Below are 27,479 nucleotides of genomic sequence, written 5' to 3' on the forward strand. Positions count from 1 at the left end.
CCATGGATAGGGGACATGTGGCTGGGCAAAATGCGTCACGATGCTGGGCTCTCAGTCCGACAGATCCTGTGCCTGTCTGCCTGCTTGCAAATTACCAGCCTGGAACGCCTCACAAAAACAGAGAAGGAGTTTTGTTTTCTACCCTTCTGATCGCCGCAATCGCCCTGCTCTCAGCCTCGCTCGGCTTCTGGCCACTGTTGCCTTTTCTTTTGGCATTACTTGTCTCTTATGGCAGTAGCTGGTTGTAGAAACAAGTTTCTTTTCTACTCCTGGTGTTGCTTCTGTGTGTATTTTCTACAAAAAATTCTACCAGAGAGCGGCAGAGGTTTGTCGATGTCTGAACCACTTTACGGTATATCCATCAGCGTTGGCAACCCCTGATAAATATGTTCCGATTGTTACACCACATCAGTGTTTTTTTGTCTTGTGAAATATTGGAGTCCACAGCTGAACAACAGCTCTCCTTCCTTGAAGGACTTAAACCTGGAGATGAAACTGTTTTTAGAAGCTTTTTCTTTCAGAAAAAGGTCAGATGTTGTCTTTATTTATTTTGCCCAGACTGGCGCTGTTGGAGAAACACAGTCAGAATTACCTCAGTGTCACAGAAAAGAGTCAAGGAGAGCACACTGATTGAATGCATTATACTACTACTAAGGCTTTCAATCAACTAAAAGTTTATCCTCGAAGAGGAAAAAGCATTAACTGTTATGCTGGATTGCAGCACTTCGGCATTAAAATAATATTTTAGAGTGCTATAAAATTGGATATTCAAGCTTCCCAAGAAAATGCTTGCAGTATGATGTACCTATCCTGTGTTGGTCTGCATGCATCTTAAAAAAACACTCTTATTTCAACCACAGTATAGTTAAATACAGCTAAATAACTCATTATTGTTTAGGTGTGGAAGGGGAATTGACTTAAAAACAGTATGATGATGAGGAGCTGGGATGAGGTGGGTTGCACAGCAGCTTGCAGATGTAGCAGCAACGATGGACTGGATGAACAGCTGTAATGATGTAGCCTTGTATGAGATTAGTGACTTGAATGTGTAGAGATGTCAGCTGATGTGGTCTGGCTTGACTGGATGAACTAGCTCAGGGGTAGTCAACTCCAGGCCTCGAGTGCAGGTTTTAGATACCACCCTGGGTCAACACACCTGAATCAAATGATTAGTTCATTGTCAGGCCTCTGGAGAACTTCAAGAAATGCTGAGGAGGTGATTTAGCCATTTGAATCAGCTGTGTTGGATCAAGGACACATCTAAAACCTGCAGGACACCGGCCCTCGAGGCCTGGAGTTGCCCACCCCTGAACTACCTGAACACATGCTATGATCATCATGTGCAATATCAGTTTCAAAGCTGATAGTTTGGATTCCTTCTTTCCAACAACAGTCTTTGGTCGTTTGGTAGATCTGTATATCTAACACTTGCATTTGGATTGTTTTCCTTCATTTTCATTGACCGCTGTGATTTGTCTCATACATATTTGCAAATGGACCATTTCAGCATCTTCTCGTCAGATTCAGATCACAGGCATGACACTGTGTCTGCACACAAAGCAACTTAATGAGCTTTATAATCCCAACATGCCTTATCTTATTGGAAAATCAGTGAGCACACTGATTTAAGTGGCAGCCCAGTAACGTCTAATATACTCCAGCCTTCCTGTGATAAAGTATTCAGTTTATATTTAGTTCTGTCATGAGTAGAAATGAACTGCATGCAAATGCAATACTTTCCTTGAGTGTCTGCCTGACAACCTAATCGTAGAAGTTTGCATGTCTTTCCACATAGGATAATTATCTCCAATTTCACAAGAAAGGTACTTTTTTTACTATACAGAAATGGAAATTGCACAAAGTTCTGCAGTGAGTGGAGGGATGTGACAGAAGCATAAAGGAGAGGAATCTAGAGGGAGACGCACCTTAGATGTCACTGTCAACCTCACCAACAGGCAGCGATTGAATCAGTCCTCCCAAGGAATCTTGAGAAATGGAAGCAGAGGGGATCTGAAAGTGCTTTCTTTCCTCTTTTTCTGATATGCAGAGCCTGCACAAGTGCGAAAGACTGAGCAGAAAGAGACAAATAAAGTAAGAGAACAAAAACGAGAGGAGAAGAATGCAAGAGCAGAAGCAAAGATGAGAAAAGAATGAATGTGGTAAAAAAAGACAGCAAGACTGTAGTTGACAGCTGACGTGTGAGGAAATCTATATCTGAGACCATCGATCTTTTTAAGCCTTGCCTGGTATGAAAGTGGAAAGACACAGAGCAGATAGGATTCAGACAAAGCTCCCTACTGCACTTCACGTCCAAGAACACAATGGTAACATTTCTCTGTTGTGGCAATGTGGCTTCGGCGTTTTGACATTCATTTACTCCTGAATTGGTCGAAGTCCCCATTTGCTTTCGCATTGGCCATTTGGTTTCATGTCAAGTGTGAACAAACAGTATTGATGTCACTGCAAAGGGTTTATCAGACTTTTATAGCTTGCAGGTAGATGTTGAGGGCTCCCTCACTGGTGGTCAGTGAGAAAACTGTGATAATAACAATCATATTGGTAACACATAGGGGTTAATTTTCTGTCAGAAGTAATAGCTGAAGTGTTGGGTGGAGGGGGGGCATCCATTGGTTACTTAGCAACCTTTTGAAATAGGCATACTATCCATCCATCCATCCTCTTCTGCGTACCCTTTCAGGGTCGCGGGGGAGCTGGAGCCTATCCCAGCAAACTGGCAAACTAGAAAATACAGTGTTTTCCTGCATATGAACTCTTTAAAACTATACAAAATGAACTTTGTTCAGGGGCTTTCGAAGTTATAATCACCAAGTGCTAAAGTAGCCATCACATAAAAATGCAAACATTATTTCTAATGTGATTAATTTGGTGCTTTTTTACTGTTACATTCTGACATCTGTTATAATTGTCACAGTCAGGAAGGTTTAGTAAATTAGGATGGCTAAAAGTAAAAAACAAAGTTTCTTATTCTGTGCTGCTGCTATCATAATATAACATGACCTTCTGATGAAGGAAATTTACACTATTGCTGACTACATACAATGTTACCAGGGTACACCTTTTGCCTGGGGGGATGACTTTGAGAGCTTTGAGTGAATTATTTGAGATCATCAAATTTTGAAAAGGTCTCCTTGAAAAGAAGAGTGAAGTTAGCAACCCAAGGAAATCTTGTTTACTTGGAAAAATAACTATACCACTTTATAAATACTTTTGAAATAAGGAGAAATAATCTACTTTGAGAGGTGTGGAAAGAAAAAGGGTAAACAGAGCAGGACTATCCTTTATTGAATAAATACAAGTTGTAATTGTGAGTTGTCACAGTTTGCATTTTGCAAAAGGACAATATCTTTCTTTGCATGCATACATATCAAATAGGGCTGCCACAAACGATTATTTTGATAGTCGACTAGTCACCGATTATTTTTGCTCTTATATAACTATCATTAGCTTACAGCTTTAAGTGTTTAAGGTATATGCTTACTAAAAATAAAGACAAGATGATAGTTTATAAAATTTTAATGAAATTTGCAGATTGTTTCGGTGGAGTTTAATAAACGCAGCCGTCTGCTCCTTGCTATCTAAAATATAACAGGACACCGGAGTATATTCTCCAGCATCTCACACTTCTGATAATCAGTTGTCTACTTGACGTCTCCGAAAACGTCGGAGCGCTTTTGAAAATATGTGGTGTCTTCATAAACTGAGCAGATATTTGAGGTTTACACAGCTACATTCTCGCCTGAAAATATGTTAAACGTTTATTTTGTGACCCAGAAAGAATAATAAGAGTAACATTAAAACTAACTAGCTGCCGCCATTGTTGGAAACTAAGCAGGGCCGCGCTATGAATTCTGGGATAGGTTGGGCCTCGAAGCGACCCACCCTTCAAATCTGGGGGGAAAAGGGCGCATTTATCGGCCGCATTTGTCAGAGTCTTCGAATTTGGACAGTCTTTGTGGTGTTGCTGTAATGTAATCGGCCTACAAATAAGTGCACAGGAGGATGCAGTTCATAAATTTGGACACAGTTACGATACCGGACACTGCTTCTTCTTCTTCAGGGTTTAACAGCAGCTGGCATCCTTGTACATGCAGTGCTGCCATCTTCTGTTTCAGTCCGTTATTACACTCTTAAATCCTACTACTTATTCTTGTGTCTTTCGGGATCTTAAAGAGCTTCAAATGATGTGTCAACTATTAAATTAATCGTCGACAATTTTGATAGTCGACGTAATCGTGACTAGTCGACTAATCGTGGCAGCCCTAATATCAAGTCAATCCAGCTTTGACTTTTACAGCCTCTATAACATTAGGAGAAAACAGCAAAGACTTTCCTATTAGTGATACAGGGACAGGAAGGAGGGTCTTAAAATGTAACAATTTTGTATCAAATAAAAACTCTTAACTCTGAGGGACAGTTACAGAAACTTATATCATTTCGGAAATTTTTGGGAGGCCGTTGGTCCCATTTATGAAATTTGCTTTATTGGTAGTTTTGCATGTTGCAATCCTGATTGCTGGTTCCCCAAAAGTTGATTCTGTCCATCTGAACATAGCGCTTTCATTGAACATCCATCTTGCAAACCTGATTCCTTAACTTTTCATCTCTCATGCAAGTGACAAAACATTTCTCCCACTTAAAACGCTACAAACAGATGGACAGAACAAACTTCCTGCCGAATCCTTACCTTATTTAGCACGGTGGCATGGTGGTTAGCACTGTTGCCGCACAGTGAGTTCTGATGGTGAGTTCAATTCCACCATCAGGCCAGGGTCTTTCTGTGTGGAGTTTGCATGTTCGTGTTTGTGTGGGTTCTTCCCGGGTACTCCGGCTTCCTCCCACATTCCAAAGACATGCAGTTAGTGGGGATAGGTTAATTAATTAATCTAAATTGCCCATAGGTGTGAATGTGAGTGTGAATGGTTGTTTGTCTCTGTGTGTTAGCCCTGTGACAGACTGGCGACCTGTCCAGGGTGTACCCCACCTCTCACCCTGTGACCGCTGGGATAGGCTCCAGTGCCCCCCGCGTCCCTGAAAAGGATAAGCGGAAGCGAACGGCTGGATGGATAGAAGCAGGTAGTTTTTCATTTTGCAAACCTGACAACGCAAGGGATTGAATTAATTCCATCATTATCATATAGTAACAATGTCACAACATGTTAAAGCATCAACCAATATCAACTTAACATCATGTTAATACCACAAATCAGTCTCTAAACATACTAATGCACAGATATATGATTTTACTGCTAGCAAGTTATCATTTTGTTATTAATATATTGCTATACTATTGTATCACATGTGCCTGAGCTTTATTTCTACATTATTGCCCCCAGTTTCTGTATCTTATTACCCAGTAATATACATTTTAATGTAATATCATTCAGCAATAGCCCCTGTTACTTGCATCATCAGTGGTTGCAACTTGGTTGCAGGGGAATTCAATGCGATAAGCCTGTGGGATTGTTACCTCAAGAAAACAAGTCTAAATAAATTAACCCAATTTCATTAGAAAACATGCTTACTTATCTCAAGGTAAAGGCATTAAAAAAACTGCAAGTGCAGCCATTCTTGACTTCAACCGAAATCCCAGATTAATAAAAGAATTCATAAAATTGCCCAGCAGCTTTTGCATGGCTAGAGATGCGAAATATTAACTATGAAACCTGCATACCAAAAGGACTTTACGTAAGAAATATAGAGAAACTCAATTTAGAAAGCTAATATTCTTGCATTAACTTTCAATGGAGATACTGTGATAACATTTGTGGATATGGCGCGAGCCTAGATTATCTAACCGCATTATTTAGAAGGAAAACTTAAAGTGGTTACACCTGAAATGTTGGTAATAATTTACCATTGTACGGAAAAGTTGTGCAAGCGCAATTAAGGCAAATGTGTTAAGACTAGAAGAAAGTTTAACCAAGAATGTTTGTCCCAAATCCTTCCAAAATTCCTACCTTTAAATCATTGCCATCGGTGCCACACATGAATACTTTTTCTGTGATCAGAAAGGACACATGCAACATTTAAAAAGCACCTTTTATTATTATCTGACAGTAGTTAAAATAATACAAAAATAAGGCAATAAGAAAAATGGATAAAAGCACCCAGAGGTTTCTTTGCAAATCACGGAAGTATCGGAAGCAGTGACAGAGTGGCATTTGATTTAATTAATAAAAGTAGTAGAATATCGTTCAATTAATCTACTCTCACAGTAAAAGTTGGTACAGCTTTGTTTTCATGCATTAGTGAAATGTTACTAAGGTGAGAAGAAAAAGCAATCTTGGCGAGGAGACATGCATACTGGCATCTCTGTTAAAGTGAATTAGTAATGATTCAACCTCATGTGTGAATCACCACTAATAACTTAGATTTCACGCACGATACACGATGATGGAGAAACAGAAAAACAAAAAGTAACAACCTTTTGTTTTCATGTGATAACTGAATAATTTGTTATTGATTCAAGAAAACAAGCTTTATTATCTGCGATTGCAAGTCAAATTAAGTTGTTATCACGGAAAGTGGTGTTACCTGAAGACAAATGTAGAAATTAGCCAATCGTCACAAGATGGAAACACTAAAAAGTACTGAAAGAAAGGCCATTCTTAGCTTCTTATAAAACCCAATTCGACTCTTTATGCAGTCTTAAGTTGTCATTTTGTCCCTCAAGTCCAACTTACATCCTTGTCGGAAGGTCTCTGATTTTTCCCATTTTCTCTTTTTGTTGTCAAAGGGCACACGTGAATGCTGGGTGTGTTAGTGCGGCTTTACGCTCTTTGTAGTTTGGGTGGACCTAGACATTTCACTCTTCTGCCTGTCTGTGCGTCATGTTGTTTCAGCATCGTATTGAATTTCATCTAGCTGTACCTGAGTCACGGACTCCAGCTGTATGTTTGTATCGATTTTAATCTGCTCCCTCAATACATTCCCGCCACCAGCTACTTCCTCTTTCCTCATATCATACTTCTTCCTTTCTCATCCTCTCCCCCTCTCTGATTGTGTAGATTGTTTCACAGGGCCCTACCATGCTATAAGATCAAGAAGAAAGCCATAAATGATGTATAAGTCATTCCATGCAACAGTGCCCTCACAACAAATTAGATTTATGTATGAGGGCCTCCCTTGACCCAGAGTATCTATTTCCTGGTACTTTGCTAAATTACATTGCTTTTTACATTTATTTATTTATCTCTTTGGCCATTTCTACAAGAATTATTATGACCTTTAGCTAGTTTTTAACATCAACAAACTAAGCAACTGTGAGAACAAGTGCATATAAAACGTGATCTTGTGGTTCTCAGCTTTAGATTTAGGTTTAAACTGTCCCCCAGTAAGAAAATTGAGTCTGTAATATGGGTGTAATGTCATAAAAATATCTCAATTTAATCCAAAACACGATGTTTTTCCTCTCCCTAACTAATTAGGTTTGGTGCTCTAAACTGTAGTCCCAATGGCCCAACAAACAATATGATTGTTTAGTTGGAGGACTTGCTGAAACAGAGCAATGAGCTTGTTGTATGTGCTCGAATAAATAAAATAAATAAATAAAGCCATAGCTTGTGAGCTAATTACTTAAGACTGAATCATCTGTCTCTACTGACAAGCAAAAGAAAACATGCAAAAGTAATAAAAATGCTACAACCTCATTATATATAATTCTGTCCCCACTGTTTGGAAGCCAGTCTCGGTTAGGCTAAGGAGCAATCTTCGGAGCTGAAAAATGAAGCCAATGTCATAGTCTTAAAGAGTACAGTTTCTCTAGGTGGCACTCTTGGCTGTTTCCAAAAGGGTGTCAATATCAGTAGATTTTAGTATATTATCAGTCCATTATTTGCACCAATTAGCATATATGTTTGCCCCTACAGTTTTTTACTGTAGCTTGCTAACCTAGCATGATGGGTTTAGCTAATAACTTAGCACTTCAATCTTTCATCCACATAACTTTAGTCTAAAAAAGCTCTTCAAAATGTAATCAAAAATAACCAAATGGAAAACCGTCAAATTGTTTTTATGTTTATTTCATAAGATTGGGGAAATTAAACCCAGCCATATGTAACCATAACTAGCTAACCATAACTCATCCTAGCTTCATCTTTTGTAACATAAAAATAAAAATATCATCTTTGTCATTACATGTATGTGATAAGCTCTAAGAACCATGCCGTGGCACCTGTTAGCTTAAACTGCAGTCTTGTACCACAAATTCCATTAAAGATCAATTATGACTGTCATTTATAAGCAAATCAGCCAGAGCAGGCAAACAGCTCAGCTAATATTAGCTCAATTAGCTAGTTGGCTGCAGCTATAATTTACAATTTTTCTTTCACTGTATACATTTTAGTGTTGTTATAAACCTTACAAACAAAGAGGTTGTGAGGCAGTCCACAAAAATAAGAAAAAGAAACAAAGCAAAATGCAGGGGACGGCCTATCAGAGCTGCCCGTGTACATTATGACTTGCTGCTATATAAATAAAACTGGACTCAAATTAATAGCTGTTTGCAATGACAGTCGTAATTATCTTAAAAAACATGCTGCGCAGTACACATCTGCAGCCTGCCACATATGCAATAGTTCTAAAAAGAAGCTCAAAGACATTGGCTCTGGCTGTACAGTCGGAGCAACCCAAGAGTGGAGGTTTTCATACCAAGTGGTTGCCTTATGATTAAATTTGCAGCATGTTTTAAAGTTTTATAGAATACTATTGGTTTGAATATCAATATACAGTCCGGAGACTACTGGCCTGCTTTTCCAACCACTAGTCTGGCTACCACCATTACCATCTCAGCATCAGCTCTGTCATGAATTATTTATCTTTTCTGATTGCATTTGCCAATGAACATCTCAGGTTTCTCCATCACCACGTCCACACTCCCACACTGTCTACCCATCTGTGTTTGATGGAATTCCTCGACTGCTTTATCCACGAGCGTGGCCACTGCGGCAACATTTGTTTATAGCGGCGCTTATTTATTTTTCTGGGATCATTTAGTAACAGCAGGCACAGGGCACACAAGTTGATGGAGGTAATAAGCAGGGGAGAGAGAAAGGAAGATGGAAGCCAGAGAGAGGGGGGAGAGAGAGAAAGACAGAGTGAAGCTAGCTAAACCATGTTTTTATGGAGGATAATTTTCCTCCCCAGAAGGCAGTGATTGGCATTAATTACCTAACAGGTGCTAACAGCGATGAATCTCATAATTAACCAGTTTAGATTTAGTTCATTTGGAAAGACATGAGAACGAGGCTGTGGGTGGAGACGAGAATGTGTGTGTGTGTGTGTGTGTGTGCGCGTGCTGTAGTGTGTCTGAATGCATAGGAAATAACAGAAGTGAGAGACAAAGTGAAAGATTATGCCAGCCAGACATATACAGGATAGAGGTACTTTAAATCTGCATGCGAGTGAATGGTGAGTGTCTGGTTGAAGTTTTCTGTTGCTTTGCAGGATTCATATTGCTGTTCTCATTTGATCCTCTGAACCACAAGCTGCAGTATTCTTGTTCACACCATTCTTATGTCAGTATATCAACAAATCAGTTGCACTTAAAAAGTCAAACTATTTCAAAGATGGAAGAATCAACAAGCCTGTTGCACTTTGCCATTTCCAACGTTCACTAGACTGAATTCTTACAGCAAATAACTGATCGAGAACTTAAATGTCCAGCAACATGATGTAACTACTGGAAGTCAGTTTGGAGACAAATTACTGCGACTATGCATAACAAGCTTGCATTCTTGTTGATTTGAAATGTGTGTTTCAAAGACAGGGACCAGGTATGTGACCACTTGCTGTTAGTTGCAGCCTTTAAAGTGACTTTGATGCATCAAGACAGCAATAAAATAGCAAAGAATTGGAGTTTCAGTTTGCAGGTCAGTTTGGCAATTATGTGGAATCTGTTTATGATAACATGACGATTAACTGTGACAAACGGGCAAAAATCACAAACCTGTTGCCGACTGCTACAAACCTATTGTCATCTACATTCACATGTAATACTTACAATTCAGCCAGAAAAAGCCAGAAAATTCAGAAATTCCTCCACAAATGGTGATTTAGTTGCTGCAGGACGGCACTTTACCTGCAATAGGTGTTATACAAGCATCCTTTTACATACGAATACAATCAGAATACAACCAGTTGAGTTCTGAATTGCAAAAAGAAGCGTTGCAGTTGCACTCATCAGCGAATACGAACTCAGATTGATTGCAGGGTGTTGGAAGTCTGAGTGTATATCAATTTTCAATTCTCTTTAAGAGTTATTGCAGTCAATCCAAGTAAGATGGTAGTGGTTTGAGGACCGGTTGTCTCTTACCAGAAAACCTTTAGTGCGACTTTACTTTACCGTGACTCAGCTGTAAGTAGACAGTGTTTGTTACTTATTGATCTGAAAGAAATAATGGCAACTAAATATCATTTTGTGAACCTTCTCTGCATCAGTGGAAGAGGCTTTCTGCCTCCTCTAGCTGGTTATATTTGTTGATTTTAGTGTTACACCTGTTATGAGCTTATCCTCCGTGATATATCACACCTGCAGGAGATCCAAATAGCCACCGAGAGAAATAAAAACACTGTCCAGTGAGGGTTTGGTATCTCAGTCCTGACCATTTGTTTCACTGGAAAGTGGACCCAGCACCAAGCAGAGTGTGAGGCAAAAAGGTCCCGATCTCAACATAGATGGCGCCCTTATTCTACAGTTATAGTTATAGTGCTTCCTAATGATGAGATAAAGCAAAAAACTTGCCTATTACCACTTTAAGCTGTATTTGTTATTCATGCATTATTTATATTGGAAGTCAGAATTTACTTGCAAAGCTTGCTGGACTGCATTTTATTTGATTAAGACTGCTAAGCAACAACTGCCACCCTATGCACAGGCGTCTTACGTGCTTTTAATGTGCTATTAGTTGAGACATTTAAGCTGATTGCAAAAGACTTTAAGTAGATTTGAATTGTTAATGAAAACCTCTGCAAACTCAAAGACTATTCTATAATATTATTTTGTAGCTTGCAGCCAACAATGAATTTACTACCATAGAATGTTGTTTTTTGCTTGCTGTGCATGCTGTTTCATGTTAGCATAGTCTACATTTTGTCAATGCTGTGCCTTTAGTTTTTGTGGATTTTTAGAGACGCCTTCAAATAAACCAGCAGCAAGAAAGCTACTTGTGCCTGCCTGTGCTTCATGGAAATATAAATCTAGCTGTACGTGTGTGTTACTTGTTGGAATGTGCAATCTCCCCATGAAAGTGATTGTCCCTTACATGCCTCAGGGCTAGTTTTGAAGGCCCTCTGGCAGTTCAGGCATTGCCTAGCAGGATAGGGGGCTGCATTTGAGGAGGGGTGGGTCACCCATATGGGGATTTCCTTATGACCCAATTATAACCCCCATGCTGTTACACAGAATCCATCTCTTGCCTGCCTGCCTTCCTGCTCTGCAGCATTCGTCAGGCAGATGGAAGTGTCTTTGTCTGCTCGCACCGGTTCCCTCACGCTCCCTGTTGCCAAGGCACAGAGCGGTGGAGAAGAGCCGACAGTTACACTGCCACTCTGCAGGATCATTGCCTTGCACATACCCTTGCATGAATGGCATCACATGGCATTCAGCGGATCCTTGTGCATGAAATAAAGGCACATGGAAGCGCGAAGGCATTCACGCGGAAAAATCCGCTTTAAACTGTTGCATAAATGGACACTCGCGAGTGCAAACACCCGTGTGACAAAAGAGCGCTCATTCGCTGGAGCAGATGTGCAATAGCATGTGCACGCTTACACTACGTCTAGCTGCACCCATCAATATACGCTGCTATTTCTGCTTTTCTTTGTACAGTTCTTACACAAAGACACAGTGACACACAGGCACATTTATACGCTGACAAAACACAATGACGCACACACACACACAGAGTACACTTTGCACCCTGCCAATGCTTGTCTTCCCTTGCTTACAAATGGAGCGAGGCAGCCGGTCTTCCTTCAGTAACCTACTTTTTCTCTCGCCTCTCCGTTTTCGCTTGGCTCTCTGAGGAAGTGTGGATGTCGTGCTTGGTTTGACTTCTTCGGCGCAGGCCATCGATAAGCTCTGCTTTTAGTTTGTGTTGCCAATAGCAGAATGTCACCGTGGCATCTTTGTGGATGAGGAGACGGGTCCTGCGGTGAAATGTGGGACTCACTTGTGGGCTAATATCCTCCCTCGGAGCAGGGAGATCCCTCAGGACCACTCCAAGCTTCCTGAAACAATATTCCTCACTTCGTAAATGTGACATCTTTAATAACTGTGAGGAGAAAGGTATCAGATGCCCTGGTAAGTACACAAGTGTAGAGGAAAGCATGCTGACTCGTTCCCTCTCTGTTTGAGCTGCTAAGACACAAAAAAGAAGCAGAGACGGGCAGATAAATACTCAGGATGCTTCTGACAACAGATGGACCGAGAGAGCAGAGGACTGTGAGAGGAGGAGGAGGAGGAGGAGGCTCTCTTCGCAGTGAAAGAGAAGACAGATAAACAGGTACACAAATAAACAGGCGCATGGGTAAGAGTGTGTTGCCTACCATGTGCTGATATCAGACAGGCATATGGCCACAACACAGAGGCAGCGATAGAGAAGAGATCACTATAAACACCGAGGCTCTCAATCTGGCCCTGCAGCAGCCCTTTTTTAATTCTTTTGCTAAACTAATGCTACATGAACACTGCAGCATCCATTCACAGTGACTTTAAGGAAATTACGCTTCGACTACGCAGCCAAGTGCACGCACAAACCACAACATATCGCAGCCACGGCGAAGTGGAAGAGCCCCCCGTCACATTGCCCCCGGAGAGCAGAACAGACGGCAAAAATTTGTGTTTTTAGCTAGTGCGGGAAAGGGCCATGAGATGAAAGGCTATTATGCACCCTCGCCTTGATTCGCTCCATTATTCATACGTTGTCTTGTGGCTTTTTTTTTTTTGCAGAACACATGCAAAACATGAAAAAGTTACAAGGACGAGAAATTAGCTGGATTCTGTTGCTTTTTGGAAACTTCCGAAGGCCATAAAGTTCTGAGTCTGCGATCACAAGACACATTATATCTGTAGATTATGATTTTCAAGCGTTATTTTTTGTCCTTGATGTCTTTACTTTATTTGTTGAGCAAAAAAATCAAAGAAACACTTGCTAATATCACTCTGGGATGGATTAGACTGTGTGCAGTCCTTTTTTTTGTTTGAGTCAAACAATTACTGTCATGCTTTTCTCATCCCACTGCTGCTCGCTGCAGGAAATCTGCTCTGTGAGAGGAAAGCTGCCCTCTCCTCTGCCTTGTCTTCGCAGGCCAAGAAAAGTCCCACACAGCTGTGCTCTGATGCTTAAATCTGCCAGGGATTCAGCCCAAGGGCCAGGTGCAGCAGACTAAAGCTTTTAAACATAAAGCTTCTCTTTAGCAGAGCCAGTGGAACAGACTTTGGGTCAGAGACCGCAGGAGGAGGGGGGCTGAAATTTCAGAGGTTACACTTAATTAAACATTGTCAGCTTGCAAAACCTCGGTTCCTTTCTGTTTGCAGGATTAAGTGTTAAGGTGAGGAAAGTATCACGAATCAGCTACCAGCCTAACAACAATTAATATGTCTAGATTAAGGCCTTCATGATTGCAAAAGCTTTAACATAGATCTTACTGCCGTTATTCAGGGTGTTTTAGAGGCTTTCCTTTCTGTTTTGAATATATTCTAGTGATGTGTTTTCCTGTCTAATTTGACAATGAGAGAAATTAAACCTTAGTGAAAACCAAAGACCTCACCACAGCACAGATGGATGTGTTTTTTGTCAGACCTTCCTTGCCTCCATAATGTCAGCTTTTCTCAAAGTTTCACAGATTGTACTTTTTAGGTTTCAGAGAGAATTTAAGGTCAGGTTTCCTATGCGTGGGGATCAAGATGTGTAGTGAAGTATTAGTGGTGGAAAGGCGTAGATTTGTTTTATAGCTGCATATGTATTTGCAGGAGTTTTCCTTCTAGGCTGTGGGTTGAAATGTTTCTGGTAGCCACTTTACTAAAACCTTGCCTTTTTTCAGGACAACAAGTTGACAGTGAAACTATATTAATCACACAGAATCAAGTTCTTGTCAAACGTTTGAGAAATAGCTCACAACATAGATCTAATGTTCGTTTTAAACACAGCGGTCCTTACCTTTGAAAATAATCTCTCCTCTTCCTATCATGTCCTGTCTTTCTTACATTTTTGTCCATCTCTGAGTGTCGGACATTAATCTTTTTTTCTACTCCTGGGAAATACAGCAGCTTTACATTAGCTAGCAGACACATTCTATGACAATGAGTTTGTTCGGCTGATCATATTTGTTGAGCTATTTAAAAAGTTGGATTTGAAATTACCTGCTACTTAAAAAAGCAAAAAACCCTGCTCACTTTGTTTATGCTCACTTCTCTTCTGGCTAGCTAGATGCTGAAATACCGCAGACACAACTTTATTACATGTGCACGGTGAACATGGGAAGTGTTGAAGGTGTAAATAAGCCACAAGATGTCATTATTTTCTTATTACTGAGCAAGTATTTCCGTGTCATCAGTTACAGTGAGTGGTTTTGCAGTTTGAACTTGGATGGATGACTCAGTTACTGAAGCTCAAATCTACCTACAGGTACAAATAAACTAACCTGAATCTGAATTCATCCAAAAACAAACAAATATAAAATCCAGAGAACTTAACCTCTTAAGCCCCAACACCCCCTGATACGGGGGCAAAAGGCAGGAGATCAGCATGGGGCTTATTAAAAAGTCTCAGTTTGGCTGGCAGATTATTGCACCCTACAGTAATCAACTTTCATGTATATTTTTCCTTTTCTTTAATTGTACATGTTAGCTAACATATTGAAAAATATCATATATACCAACAATGTCATTCAGGAGTCAGTCTTTCCTTTGACTTTAACAAATATACAAGCATCACACGGCATGCAGAAAAAACATCAGGCGCTCTTTTAAATTGAAATGGTGTGGTTGCACAGCAACAGTAAATTTGTAAACAACTGAATAGTCAGAATCTATTGGTAAATAAATAAAGTTTTCTATTCTTCGACGCACAACCGTTACAAATACATTCCAGGGTCACGTGATCGATGTGTTTGCAGTAAAGCACCTCTTCTTTAGATGAATCCTGTAATCCCAGCTACCTGGATTCCTTCATTGAAGGTTGCCCCCACCTCCTGGACCCCATGCAACCACCTCGGTCCTTCAGTGTCACATTAGAGATTTTGCTCCAGCATAAGAAAAAATGGATTCTCCTTCAGCTGCCTCAGAAACATATCCTGAAAATCTATGCTCATACTGTATTGTTATTGTCAGACTGCAAATAACAAGCTGTGCATGCAAAGGTACTTGTAAGAATCTATTGATACCAATTTCATTATCTGTTCTTCTTATAGCACCATTGATTTCCCTACTGATTCCCGATTGCCTTTCTCTGTATGGATTGTGGCCGCCTCATGCTTATTAGCCTTACTTAGTAAATCTGGCTCTTTAGTCTCAAGAGAAGCCTCAGGATCAGCATCAGGGTTATTTTTTCCAAACTTTGGAAAGTCAAAGCCTGAATCTTACTCCTTATGACAAGCGAACTGAACTTCATGTGTAAAAATCAATGAACTGCCCTTTAATTCTGCTGTAACCAAAGGCTCCGCAGTACAATACTGCACACTGGGCTTTTGCTACAATTATAAAACTAATCCCAGCTAAATATCACATTCCTTCAGTTTAATCGCATATCTTTTAATTTACTTTTGTCAACATAAATACCACAGCTGCTTGACAGATCCTTCCGAGCAACTGTTGGAAAGCAGTGTCATGTCTGTCTCTCTCTCGGTAGGTTCTGGGTCGGCACTGCTGACATGTTGTCGGAGTGTCAGCCCCCCATGGAGACGCACATCATTATCATCACCATCTTCCATTGCCTCCCTCCCGATCTGTCTGACTCTGTCTTGCTTTGTCTCTAACAGCGTGTTGCCCTCAGTTGATAGAGCGGCAGCCCCACTGCTGACTCATAACACCGCATGAGGGGGGTGAACGGTATGACCCCAGTAAGTCAAAGTGGCACTGCCAATCAGGAAGGCAAGAAAGACTCAGAGTGCTTGAAAAAGGAGACTCACGGGGGAAGAAAAGAAAGAAGTTAGAAGAAGTCAAACACAAAGGACACAAGAAGTTTTTAAAGGCTGACCTCTATTTGGCAAAAACATCAGAAAGAATCAGGGAAGATTTAGAAATGGAACACTTTTCAGTGAAAGACAGAAAATCATCGAGAAAACAAAAGATGTCATTGTGGATGCTCCATTTCCTTGAGTGGTGCTCCGTCATCATGATGAATAAGGGCTGCCTTTTGTCAATCATGTGCTTTAGTGGAGCAGGTATTTATTCCTTTGTTTACAACAAGAGCCTGTCTCCCTCTCTCCGTCTGTGGCCTGGTGACTGATGAGCCCTGTCACAGGGAGGAACACCCAGCCTGGAGCCACAGAAGATGACTGCCCGAGGCTCGTGTGACAAAAACCTGAACTCTAACAAAAAACAAGTAAAAAATGTTTTTTCTTTGATAGCCTTTCAGGAGGTGAGGAACCATGTGGGAAAAAATAAGACAGAAAAAAATGACAGACTGTTTTCGGGTTAAATTTGTTTTACCTGTTAGCACTAAATTGATTGTTTGAATCCACCACACCAATATTTTTCCCCTCTGATTTCACAGCTCAAGGTCTGTATGCCTCACCATACAGAATTTATTGACATTCTGTTCAATTCAATATTATACTGCAAGGTAAAGATGCTATAATAATACAGAGAAAATGCCAAAACGCAGACAATCCCGTGTGAGCAAGCACATAGTGACAGTAGGCAGGAAAAACTCCCTTTTAACAGGAAGAAACCTCCTGCACGACCAGGCTCAGGGAGTGGCAGCCCTCTGCAATGACCGATTGGGGGTGAGGGGAGGGAGACGGGGCAAAAGGCAAACTGTGGAAGAGACCAAGAGATCCAAAGTGGTGTATAGTGTATGATGGTGTGAAGAAACACTCACTGCATCATGAGAAGTACCCAGCAGACTAGGCCTGTTGCAGTGTTAGTAAGGGAGGGTTCAGAGTCACTTGATCCTGCCCTGATAATAAGCTTTATAGAAAAAGAAAGTTTTAAGCCTAATCTTTAAAGTAGAGAGGATGTCTGCATCATGAATCCAAACTGGGAGCTGGTTCCACAAATAAAGGGACAGAAAGCTGAAGGCTCTGCCTCCCAATCTACTATTAAATACCTCAGGAACCACAAGTAAGCCTGCATCACTTCTCATGATGCAGTGAGTGTTTCTTCACACCATCATACACTATACACCACTTTGGATCTCTTGGTCTCTTCCACAGTTTGCCTTTTGCCCCGTCTCCCTCCCCTCACCCCCAATCGGTCATTGAAGGGGGCTGCAACAGGGGCCAGCAATTGTTGTGCCACTAAAACTTAAGCATGCATGAGCATGACTGAATGACCGCAACACGACATTAGGACCAACAGTTGTTTCAGGAGAAATACTACACCGGAAGATCCTACTGGGGTTGCCTGTCATACTAATTAAAGCTTATTAAACTGTAACTGTCTACACAAAGCTAATGTACTGTTTGAGTTCTTGCTGATATGAAATTGCAGTTATTAGGCAGTACTCTGCAGCTTCTTTATATTCCAAACAATTTTTTTTCCCTTTTGTTTTCGACCCGGTGTTCTCCCAGACATCTGTCAGCACCCAGCGGTTGCAGAGGCCTTGTGGTTTTAAGCATCTGATAAGCTGATCTTTTTAATCTGGATGTGTTATTTTGCATTTCATTTGCTCACTTCTGTCCAAAGTAGACGTCACGATTCCGATTTCTTTAAGTATGCAGTGAAGTCTGTGGCGGTAACATGCCGGTACAAACGACTGGCCGCATCAGCCTGAATGCGTAGTGAAAATGTCTCACGGGACAGCGATGGCCATTATTTGAATTGCTGGATAATCTGTGTGGGATTAGCTCCCGCACAGATAACCTTTAAAACACAACTCAAGTGGACTGAGATAAGCAGCTATCAGAGTGACATCTTACTATAGATTCAGTGACTTTCTGTAACAATGTCCTGTGAGACTGCAGTCAATGCATTGTGCTTTGACAAGACAAGACAATACAATAGGCAGACAGTGGTTGAATCTTACTGCAAATGTTCCACCAACAGAAAAGAGGCAGAGAGAAAAGGAACAATAGAAATCGATAGCTCTTCAAAATAAGGGAGGTATGACGGAAAGCTCTAATCATAAAAGGGTGCAGGGGAAGTCATTGTGCTTTCAAAGGCTCAGGGAGGAACAATTAGGGTAGATAAGCTATTCCCTCTGCTATCATTTCCCTCCACCATTTCCCATGACAGACTTTTTAATAATAGTGTTTCTCTGCATCACACTCTTATCTGTTTAATGGTCAGTTCTCACGGGATTTACTCAGAGGTATGTGCTCAGCTTCGGAATTGGAGTCGGCTTGCATATTTCTCTGGATCTCATAAGGATTTCATGACGGCACCTCTCTCCGTCGTGCTCCCTTCCTGAGTTCTCCCTCATCATCTCTTCCTAAATAGCAGTTCTGTAATGAGCAAAGACAAAGCTAGCAGCATATGGTGATGATAATGAGATGAACAATGTTTGGAAAACAAGGCCATATATAAGGCTGAGGGGTCTGACATGTTGCTCGACAGAGTGTTGTGCACTGAATTTTGTACAGCAGCCTTCAGGCAAAGCTACATGATATATATTATTCATGACAATGCACGCCCAAGTCCTAAAGGCATTGTTTCTGGGCAAATGAATGACTGCTGATGCAGTGACATGCTTCTACTGTAACATTCTTTTATCGTGTTGCAACAGGAGTTTTCACAGTCCTGAAGTCTGAAAAGTGGAGGTTCTGAAATCTCAAGTAACCCTTGGTCAGTGCAACCAGACAAGTTCCAGATATGTTTATTTGAAAAGAGTTTAAGCTGAATTGAATCTTTAAAATATTTAGCAATTTAACATTGAAAAAAACTACTGTTAATTAATGTTTATGAACCAATAGTAGTTTATTGCACAGTCAACTACAACCACTCATTGTACCACTCATCCACCAGCCAGGAAGTAGCATTGGATTGCAAGCACTGATGTGCATAAGTGTGTAAAAGTGTCCTACGCTCTGCTGGCTCAACAACTGCACAGTTCCAGACCTCGTCTAGCATTAACATCAGCACAAAAACCGTGCGCCGTGAGCTTCATGGCATGGGTTTTTGTGACGGACCAGCTCCTGTAGGGTGTAACGTGTAGGTGGCCCAGTACTTTTGTCCAAGTATATTTACATGAGAAACAATCTCACAGACATAAATACCTGCCTTTAGTGCTAAGTAACTAATAAATAAAATTTTACTCACCTATCTATTTTCATACACTTATGCATTACTTTTAGCTAACTGTTTGCAGTCTTTCTATGTATACCTTTCCTACTCTATAATTACCCCTGAAATACCTGTAGCTTTTACTACTTACTCCTTGACTTTTGAAACACCTCTAAAAACTGTGTGCTGTTTGCTTGGCTCTGGCAGCGGCACAAAGTCTAAGCATCAGTGTCAAAATAGTTTCTTTCTGTGAGCTTTCTGGCCCTTACACATCAAACTCGCCTCCCCACTGCTGACAGCACCAGCAGGTAGCAAGACCCATGGAGGCTCAGACATCTGTTCTTCTCTAGCTGTCTGACTCTTCTAGTGAACTTTAATGTTTATGCGGTATTATCGCGAGCATCTGATGGTTTTCCTCCCCCCGTGGCCACCAATCACGAGGGCCTGACCCATTCACCTCAGGGCGTAAAAACTTCCCTCGCTCGAGCCCTCACCTTACCGCCCGCCATTCAAAAGGGGGGATTTTACAGCCGGCTTCCAGTGAAATTCCCATGAGCTCAGCAGTCGTATAGAGAGGCCCCTGCTTGCTCTGTGATCCTCGCTGTCCTCCATGCTGCAGGCGAGAGATATGGGCCCGGAGGGATGAGGTCAAGACAGATGCAGCTTCTTATGCGCTGTAAACAGACAGCAGGGCGAATAAAGCGGAAGCTCTCGCAGTCTCACACATAACCTGCTTACCATTTTCAGTGTGACTAAATATGCATATGCAGAGAAACACAGAGGACCCCACACACACTCTCTCACTTAAATGCGAGGATGTGTGTGCACGCTCCGCGTGGATGATCTCTGACAAGGCAAGAACTCCTAACAAATGATAAAGGAGACTTTTCTTTTTTTCCCAGTTTATAGGGAAGCGTATGGCACAATTTTCACATCATCCTTATGTCACATGTTAGATCAATCCAAATTTCCATAGTATCGATACCAATACCAGTATTGGCATCGGATCAGTGCTGTTCTGATTGGAGCGATAAGTTCAGTGTGTCACCCAATTAATTGTGTTGAATCTTTTTTTTTTTCAAACATGCATTTGCAAAAATAGTGTTGACTGTCACGTCTATTTTATTTATAACCTAATGCATGTTTAAACAAAAGTGGACCCAAAGTGCTTTAGAGAGGCACATTTACATTCAGGTCTCCAAAACACATAGTTTCAAAATACATGAAAAGCTAAAAGGAGTTATTTATAATTTATATTATTGTGGAAAGTAACAAATCACAGTGATTTTGTGGTAAATAAAATTTGCAGCTTTGCACAGCACTAGGTCTCAGTTTCACAAAGCAACACAGGCAGCAGCAGCTTTGGATAACTGCACATGTCTCATCTTTCATTTTCAGGCTCTATTTACACAGGTTTTTCCATTGTCAGTGTAGACTTTTTCTGTCAACATTGAAAGTGCTTTATCCTGCCATGAATCATAAAATTGACTGTTTGCCAAACCGGAGCATGTCTTTCAATAAAACCTGTGCTTTTTAAAAAATTTATTTATTTATTGTGACTGTGCCTTACAAAGCTACTAGCATGTGACCTAGAACAAACTCATAGGAGGCAAACAAGACACGTGAAGAATCAGCAGAGAGAGAGATGAACAGACAGACCAACAGAGCAGCAGGCAGCACAACATAGGTTGCATAACAATGACTTTTTTCCTTTTTTTTCAGTACTGTACAGCCGGCCTGCCTGTTGATATGTGGGCGCGGGTGACTGCGGGACAATGCGAACTCGGCGTGTGCTGGAGAGCAAATACTACGCGAGAGAATGTTGTTGCCATGACAAGAGATAGAGAGAGAGAAAGAGGGGCAAGCCAGAGATGGAGAAAGATGAGTAACAACAGAGAAGCAGAGGCTCGAGCCGAAGCAAAGAAGAGGGTTTATCCACTTGCAGAGCGAGGAGAAAGACGGAATAATAGATGAGTCAGCTGCTTACACTTTTTTTTAGTGCCGAATCAAACAGGCGGTGAAATTACACTGTACAACCAGTAGCGATGGAGCCGAGCCAGGCCAAGCATGAGATAGATAGAAACACTCCTACATACATGTGCTATGGCTCTTTATTGATATCCGTGTCTGTCTTTATCATTTTTTTAAACCCTTCCTTTCCCTTGCGCACGCACAGCTGTACAGCACACATCAAGGGACGCAACCCGATGTGTGTGCTCTTATTTCCCCTCCTTCAATGTGTAGAAGAAAAGAATACATTCTCGTCTGGGAAAGCTCAGATACCGTTTGCGCCTCGGGAGGATTGCCTCACAGCTCCATGCTGGATGTCTGGCTTCCTGCGAGGGAGAGAGAGAAAGAGAGAGAGAGAAGGCAGCTTTGAAATCGCCGTGCGCGCTCGCTGTCGTGCACTGCTGACTGCACTGTCTGTTACCTGGTGGTCATAAGCTCATCATCATGTTTCCACATGCTGTCTCATCAGCGCAGTCACACTCACTGTAATCCTGACAGCTCCTGCGCCTTCGCCCTGCAGTGTAAATTCATGTAAATGTCAACTTCTTTAATGCCAAAATGAAAGGCTCAAATGGTGGCATACATTTCAAACCAAACGCAATCGCACCCCCCTCCCGGCGCAAGCGCTTAAGCGGGCCCTCTGTGACACCTTCGTGTAAATAAAATCCCTTTCTGACTGTCAGTGATTGATGTGACGTAAGAATGATTCAACCTTAAGCTAATTTACAGACAGACCTTGTTACAGTAGATTTGCAAGAAGCCATAGTGTTTGTGGGGAGAGAAAAACAGCAGAAGCAATAAATATTTTATATTGGTCTGTAATCTTGCACAGTCAGACATCAATCTTGTCAAACTCGCAGAGGTCTGAGGAGAGTCGTGAAAACTGACCTATACAACAACTGGCTGTGATATGGAACACCTGCCGTTGGAAACAATGCAGGCTACCTGTTGGATTCAATTATAAGTCGGCGCTGTGGGCTGCCTGCATCAACAGCTCTTTCAAAAGAATTTCTGCACTTTCCCTCAAAACTGGCACAACATCGACTGAACACAGCTTGCAGCAAACTTTTTCAGCCCCCTGCGCTAATCCCACCAAGTCCTCCAGCAGGATGGTATTGGATTTTTTTGTTTCTTACCTGTGTTTCTTACATTCATGTATTTTCAGTTCAAAAGGGGGGAAAGCAGATAGGTGGAGTGGAGAAGGCATTGACTTACCTTACTTTAATCCTGGAAGCTTGTGTTGACCTATCTCCCGGGAACAGTTATTTTTATTTATTTATTTTAAAGTTTTCCATCTAACATGCTGCTTACTTATTTCTCACTTGCTTTTAGGTGAGATTAAGACTGTATATGAAAGATGGATGTAGAAACAGTGACATCATCCAGCCTTCTGGGTGGGGCCATGTTTGTTGTGGTTCTTTTGGTTTTGTTTTTTAACTACAGGGTAGGGTGCTAGGTCATTTGTAAACACTAGTAAGCTTAGTTAGCAAGTTGGAAACGTAAAATAATAATACACTGCATAACACAGATATATCCTAATAAGTGTTGGCCAAATTAAATACTAACTAATATCCATTAAGTTGTATTTATTCTACAAATGTGAAGCACAAATCAAACATAATGACAGATTGTATTATTATTATTATTATTATTAAATATGCTTCAACAAGCACCAACACCACAAACATGGTAGAGAGTTTCAGTTTAGTGACTTACACAGACGTAACTTATGCATTAGTAAAAATCCAAATGGTAAAGTTGTTACAAAAGGAGAAATTTGCTATAGAGGCCATTTTGGTAACAGCTACCTTAGATTAAGCTAACCTCAAGGCCACTTGACGCTAGCTTTTTGGTGACACTTTGGTGCTGAAGGTTGCTGCTTGAATATAGGTTTCAAAAAATACTTGCTTAGGGCTAAGAAAAGCTCTTGGTCTTAGCATTGTTTTCAATAAATGTGATTAATTATTGCTAAATAACAAAACAGTGCTAGATATCTCTTCTACTGACACCCCCAAAGTGTAGCTAAATTCATCTTCATGTACGCTGGCAGAAAGCAGGCCTTTATCTATGGTTATAAAAAGGGGCGTTTGAAGGAAAACACAAGTGTAAAATATTCAAAAATTTAATTTAAAAAAGGTCAAAAGCACAGCAGCAAATACCTTGCGTGATTCATGGCTCCAGTGTATGCTTTCATTCCACATATGATTTTTTTAGACAGCGTTTTACAGAAAGATATATTTCACTAACCTTTTCTTTTCCTCACACACACAGGGTAGTAGCACATGGCAGCAGCAAGGCATTTCTGTGTTCTTTTGGTCAATAGCGAGCCACCTACAACAGAACACCAGTGAAATGAATAGGGAAGCATATGTTTTCTGTTATTGTTACTAGAGTAAAAGCTCCGGGAGAGGATTACATCCCCATACAGGATTATGTCCAAAGTCAACAATAAATACTTTCATTAGCATCCAAATTGGCTACTTCAGACACCACAGAGGGTTTTTAGTTATTTATTTATTTGCATCATGACAGTGGGAAGACTTGCCAATTGTACAATAATTCATTTCCCAGTGTAAAAGTAAAAGGTAGGTTCGAGACTAAATCGCAGTCTGCTATTTTAGTCCAAATAAAAAGACCTACTTTTAAAAGTAAAATGTAGTTAAAATGTAACCATTTAAAGCATAAAAGCCCTCTCGAATCTTCCATTTTCACTGTATAAATTGGTCAAATAACGGGCTGTTAACTCATTAAAAGGTCATTGATTGTGGTTGCAGTTTATTCAGCATGTCCTCTGGATTTCCTACTAATTGCACTCAAACTGCAGATTTTGCAATCAACTGTGACCACGTCTGCTACATGCACATGCAATTTACCAGTTTACCCCCTTGGTAAAATGGGTATAAAATAGTTTTCTTCCACTGGTACCACCATCATTCTAATCTTTCTGCTCTTAGATAAACATACTTTTTCTCCTGGCCTTTTTCGTAATCTCTAATATCCTCTATTTGTGCTTGAGGGAACTTTAACATCAATTTTTCATATATCTATCTTTTTCAAGACTCACTGAATTTTCCAAATAGTTGTGAGTCGATTCAGTAAAAATACTGCAAGATTTTTTCCTAATTTACACTATTGATTCCCAACTGCATCTGATTTATTCTCATTTCTTTGTATGTTTTGGTTGCTGTAGCATTTGGTAAATCTCTGAGCAGCAGGGGAGAGGAAAGAAAACTGGCTGTCACTGGTAGTAAAAGTCTGTCGTGACCTCTGAGAATCAGTTTGCTTTGGATCAGCTTGGTGAAGCACTGTGACCACACCACCAGACTCCCACTGCATCCCCTTTTATCATCCTGACAGACATCCCGGTGACAGCTGTCAGTCATCCTGGTGAATGGGCTCACGGTGTGGTGTCACCTGGGTGCCTCGTTTGTTTCTGAAGTTCATGTGTGTGTTCTTTTTCACTAAGATCATAAAGATGAGAGGGTTTGATTGTGATGCATGCTGGTTCACAGTAAACTAGGGGAGAATAATAATGGGATCTATCACAGCAGCACTGTATAATAGATAATGTTTATTTATTCATTTTCTTGAATGAGGCAAGGTTGCTCCCTATAAAGGCAGACATTTTCTTGTAAGTAAACAGTCATAATGATGAAATCCTGATGCAAGTTTCCATCCCTGAGCCTGGTTTGGAGACAGGTTTAATTTCTCTTAAAAGACTTTATGGGATGGCAGTGGGAATGCTAGAGAATCATCCTGTTTTAAAGAGCTCTGTCAAGTTAATCCTGCTGTCACTCCTTTAGTTTGTACACAGCAAATAGGAACTATTAATAATTACTTCTGCAAGCGTCAGTTCCCAAATTAATAAAAAAATATGGTGAATGATGCTGTTGTTGCTGCCACAGTTCAACTGAAAGTAACAACAATTAATCATATGTGCAGTCATGCAAACTCACGATAAGACCTGTTCCTTCCTTGGATTAACCCCACAAACGGCGATAGGGAGATTAATTAATGCTACTATTATCCCAATTTCCTCTCAGACTCCCAGGTTACTTGCGGTTGCAAGAATTTCCAAAAGTAAAATGGGAGGCTGTGGAACCAACTCCCAGTTAGGTATGAAGAGAGAGACACCCACTCTTACTTTTAAGCTCAAGCTTAAAATTTACATTTTGATGAAGCTTGTAGTTAAGGCTGGATCACGTGATTGTGAATCATCCCTTAAAGCTTTTTATACCCACCACATGATGCTTTGCGAATGGTACCTTGACATTAAAGTGACTTCACCGTGCCTGCCGGTGTTTCTCAGCTGTGCGCCTCTCAATTTTTGTCACCTGGCTTGAGCTGAGATGAAGTCACTAATAATAGTTTACCACCACTTTAAGGATATATCAGTAAAGAAGCAGAGAGACACAGATTATACAGAGGAAGATTTTTCAACACTTTGAAAAGATGTCAAAGCTTTATTTCCAGCTTTGACTTCTTCACTTACTATAACAGTGCAACACCTATTGTTACTTCAGCAGCTACCTGAGCCATAACAGCGAGCATGAATGGATGTGCATTAGGGCTGGGCCATATCATACCGTTCACGGTAATACCGGTATAATGTTGGGCAACGATAAGAAAATGAAATATCGCGATAGAATATGGGTAAAACGCGCATGCGCAGTGCCTTTGTTTTCATACACACATGGCGGAAAAAGCATGGCGGCAACGCAGAATGAGAAGGGTGAAAGCGGGTCGTTGAATGAAACGGATGAACCAGAATTGGTTTGTAAAAGTGCTGCAACTTCAGTGGTGTGGAACTGGTTTGGCTTTCGTCCATCAGATACACAACAAAGCACTATTTTTGGTAGAGCATGCTAGCGGGCCGTCGTTATTACCGTCCTTTGATTTTTCTGAAAATCAACAGTGCCCCTTATAATCCCGTGTACCTTATGTATGAATTCTGGTTGTGTTTACTGACCTCGAAACGATTTTATGTGGTACACGGCGCTTGAAAATCTGTCAAATGTTTCAGTACAACTTTGCTAAGCTACGAACTCGCACTGCTTGATGGATTGTCGGAGCATTACGGCTATCGTAGGCGGGAGCCTCGCGGAGTGATACGTACGGTGCTTCAACATAATATTACCGTATTGTGTGTGTATAACGTCTTTTTAAGTTTTGTGGATATTATACATGGTTATGCTGAGGATGTGTCGGCCAATTTCCACTGGAAATGCCTTTTGGTTAAACTGTCAGCAAGGAATTTGCATTTGCACTGTTACATTTTTATATAACTTTAATGCACATGAAAAACAGCTGCTTGTTTAAGGGAAAATACATTGATGGGGTTTTTTTTTTTTGCACTAATAAAGTTGTGGAGTTGTAAAATATGTTGTCTAGTGTCAATTATATCATCAGTTATATCGTTATCGCACATTTTCAAATGTATATCGTGATAGATATTTTTGGTCATATCGGCCTGCTCTGATGTGCATGTGTGATGGCGTTACTGGCAGCACGTGAAGCAACCAATGCTGCAGATATACTGGGGCCATAAGTTATGCCACGGCATTTTCCATGATGCACTAAGCACTTCAGAGAGAGACACTACTGAATGTCTGCTCTCTCCCTTACTTTGTGTTTTGTCCTGCGTGCTCTGAATTTTCATCCTTTCCCCTCATCCTCCAGCCGTTTGTGGCAGATGGCTGCACCTCCCTGTTCTGGTTCCTGTTAAAAGGGAGTTCTTCTTCCACACTGTTGCCAAGTGCTTGCTTATAGGGGATTGTCTGAGGGTTCGGGTTCTCTTTGTAATATTTTAAGGTCTTTATCTTACAATATAAAGCCACTTGAGGCAGATGTTGTTAAATGGCAGCATATATAAATAAAAATTAAATTTGAGTAAACCAAAGCGTTTACATACAATCACAATTTTAGAAGGGCATGACTGTTTCATGGAGCTGAATGAGCTCATGGCAGAGGGTAGGTGCACCTGTGCTTTGATGGGGTATTGAATTTTACAAATGTGCTCCTCAGCTAGACAAAATCCATTATGAAATGAGAAAATTGTTGACCC

General features: G+C 40.8%; 1 protein-coding gene and 1 long non-coding RNA gene across 2 annotated transcripts in view; one reads left to right on the plus strand and one right to left on the minus strand.

Moving 5' to 3' along the window:
* Positions 1-27,479, plus strand: part of shisa9a (shisa family member 9a) — a 61,826-nt gene that overhangs the window by 11,784 nt on the left and 22,563 nt on the right. The window lies entirely within an intron of this gene.
* Positions 21,656-23,741, minus strand: LOC309712456. Its single transcript, XR_014278298.1, has 3 exons — positions 23,663-23,741; positions 21,837-21,929; positions 21,656-21,741 (listed from the first exon to the last, which is right to left on the minus strand). It is a non-coding gene; the product is annotated as an uncharacterized lncRNA (long non-coding RNA).

This window comes from Aulonocara stuartgranti, assembly GCF_965226115.1.
Source record: "Aulonocara stuartgranti genome assembly, chromosome: 8".
NCBI lineage: Eukaryota > Metazoa > Chordata > Actinopteri > Cichliformes > Cichlidae > Aulonocara > Aulonocara stuartgranti.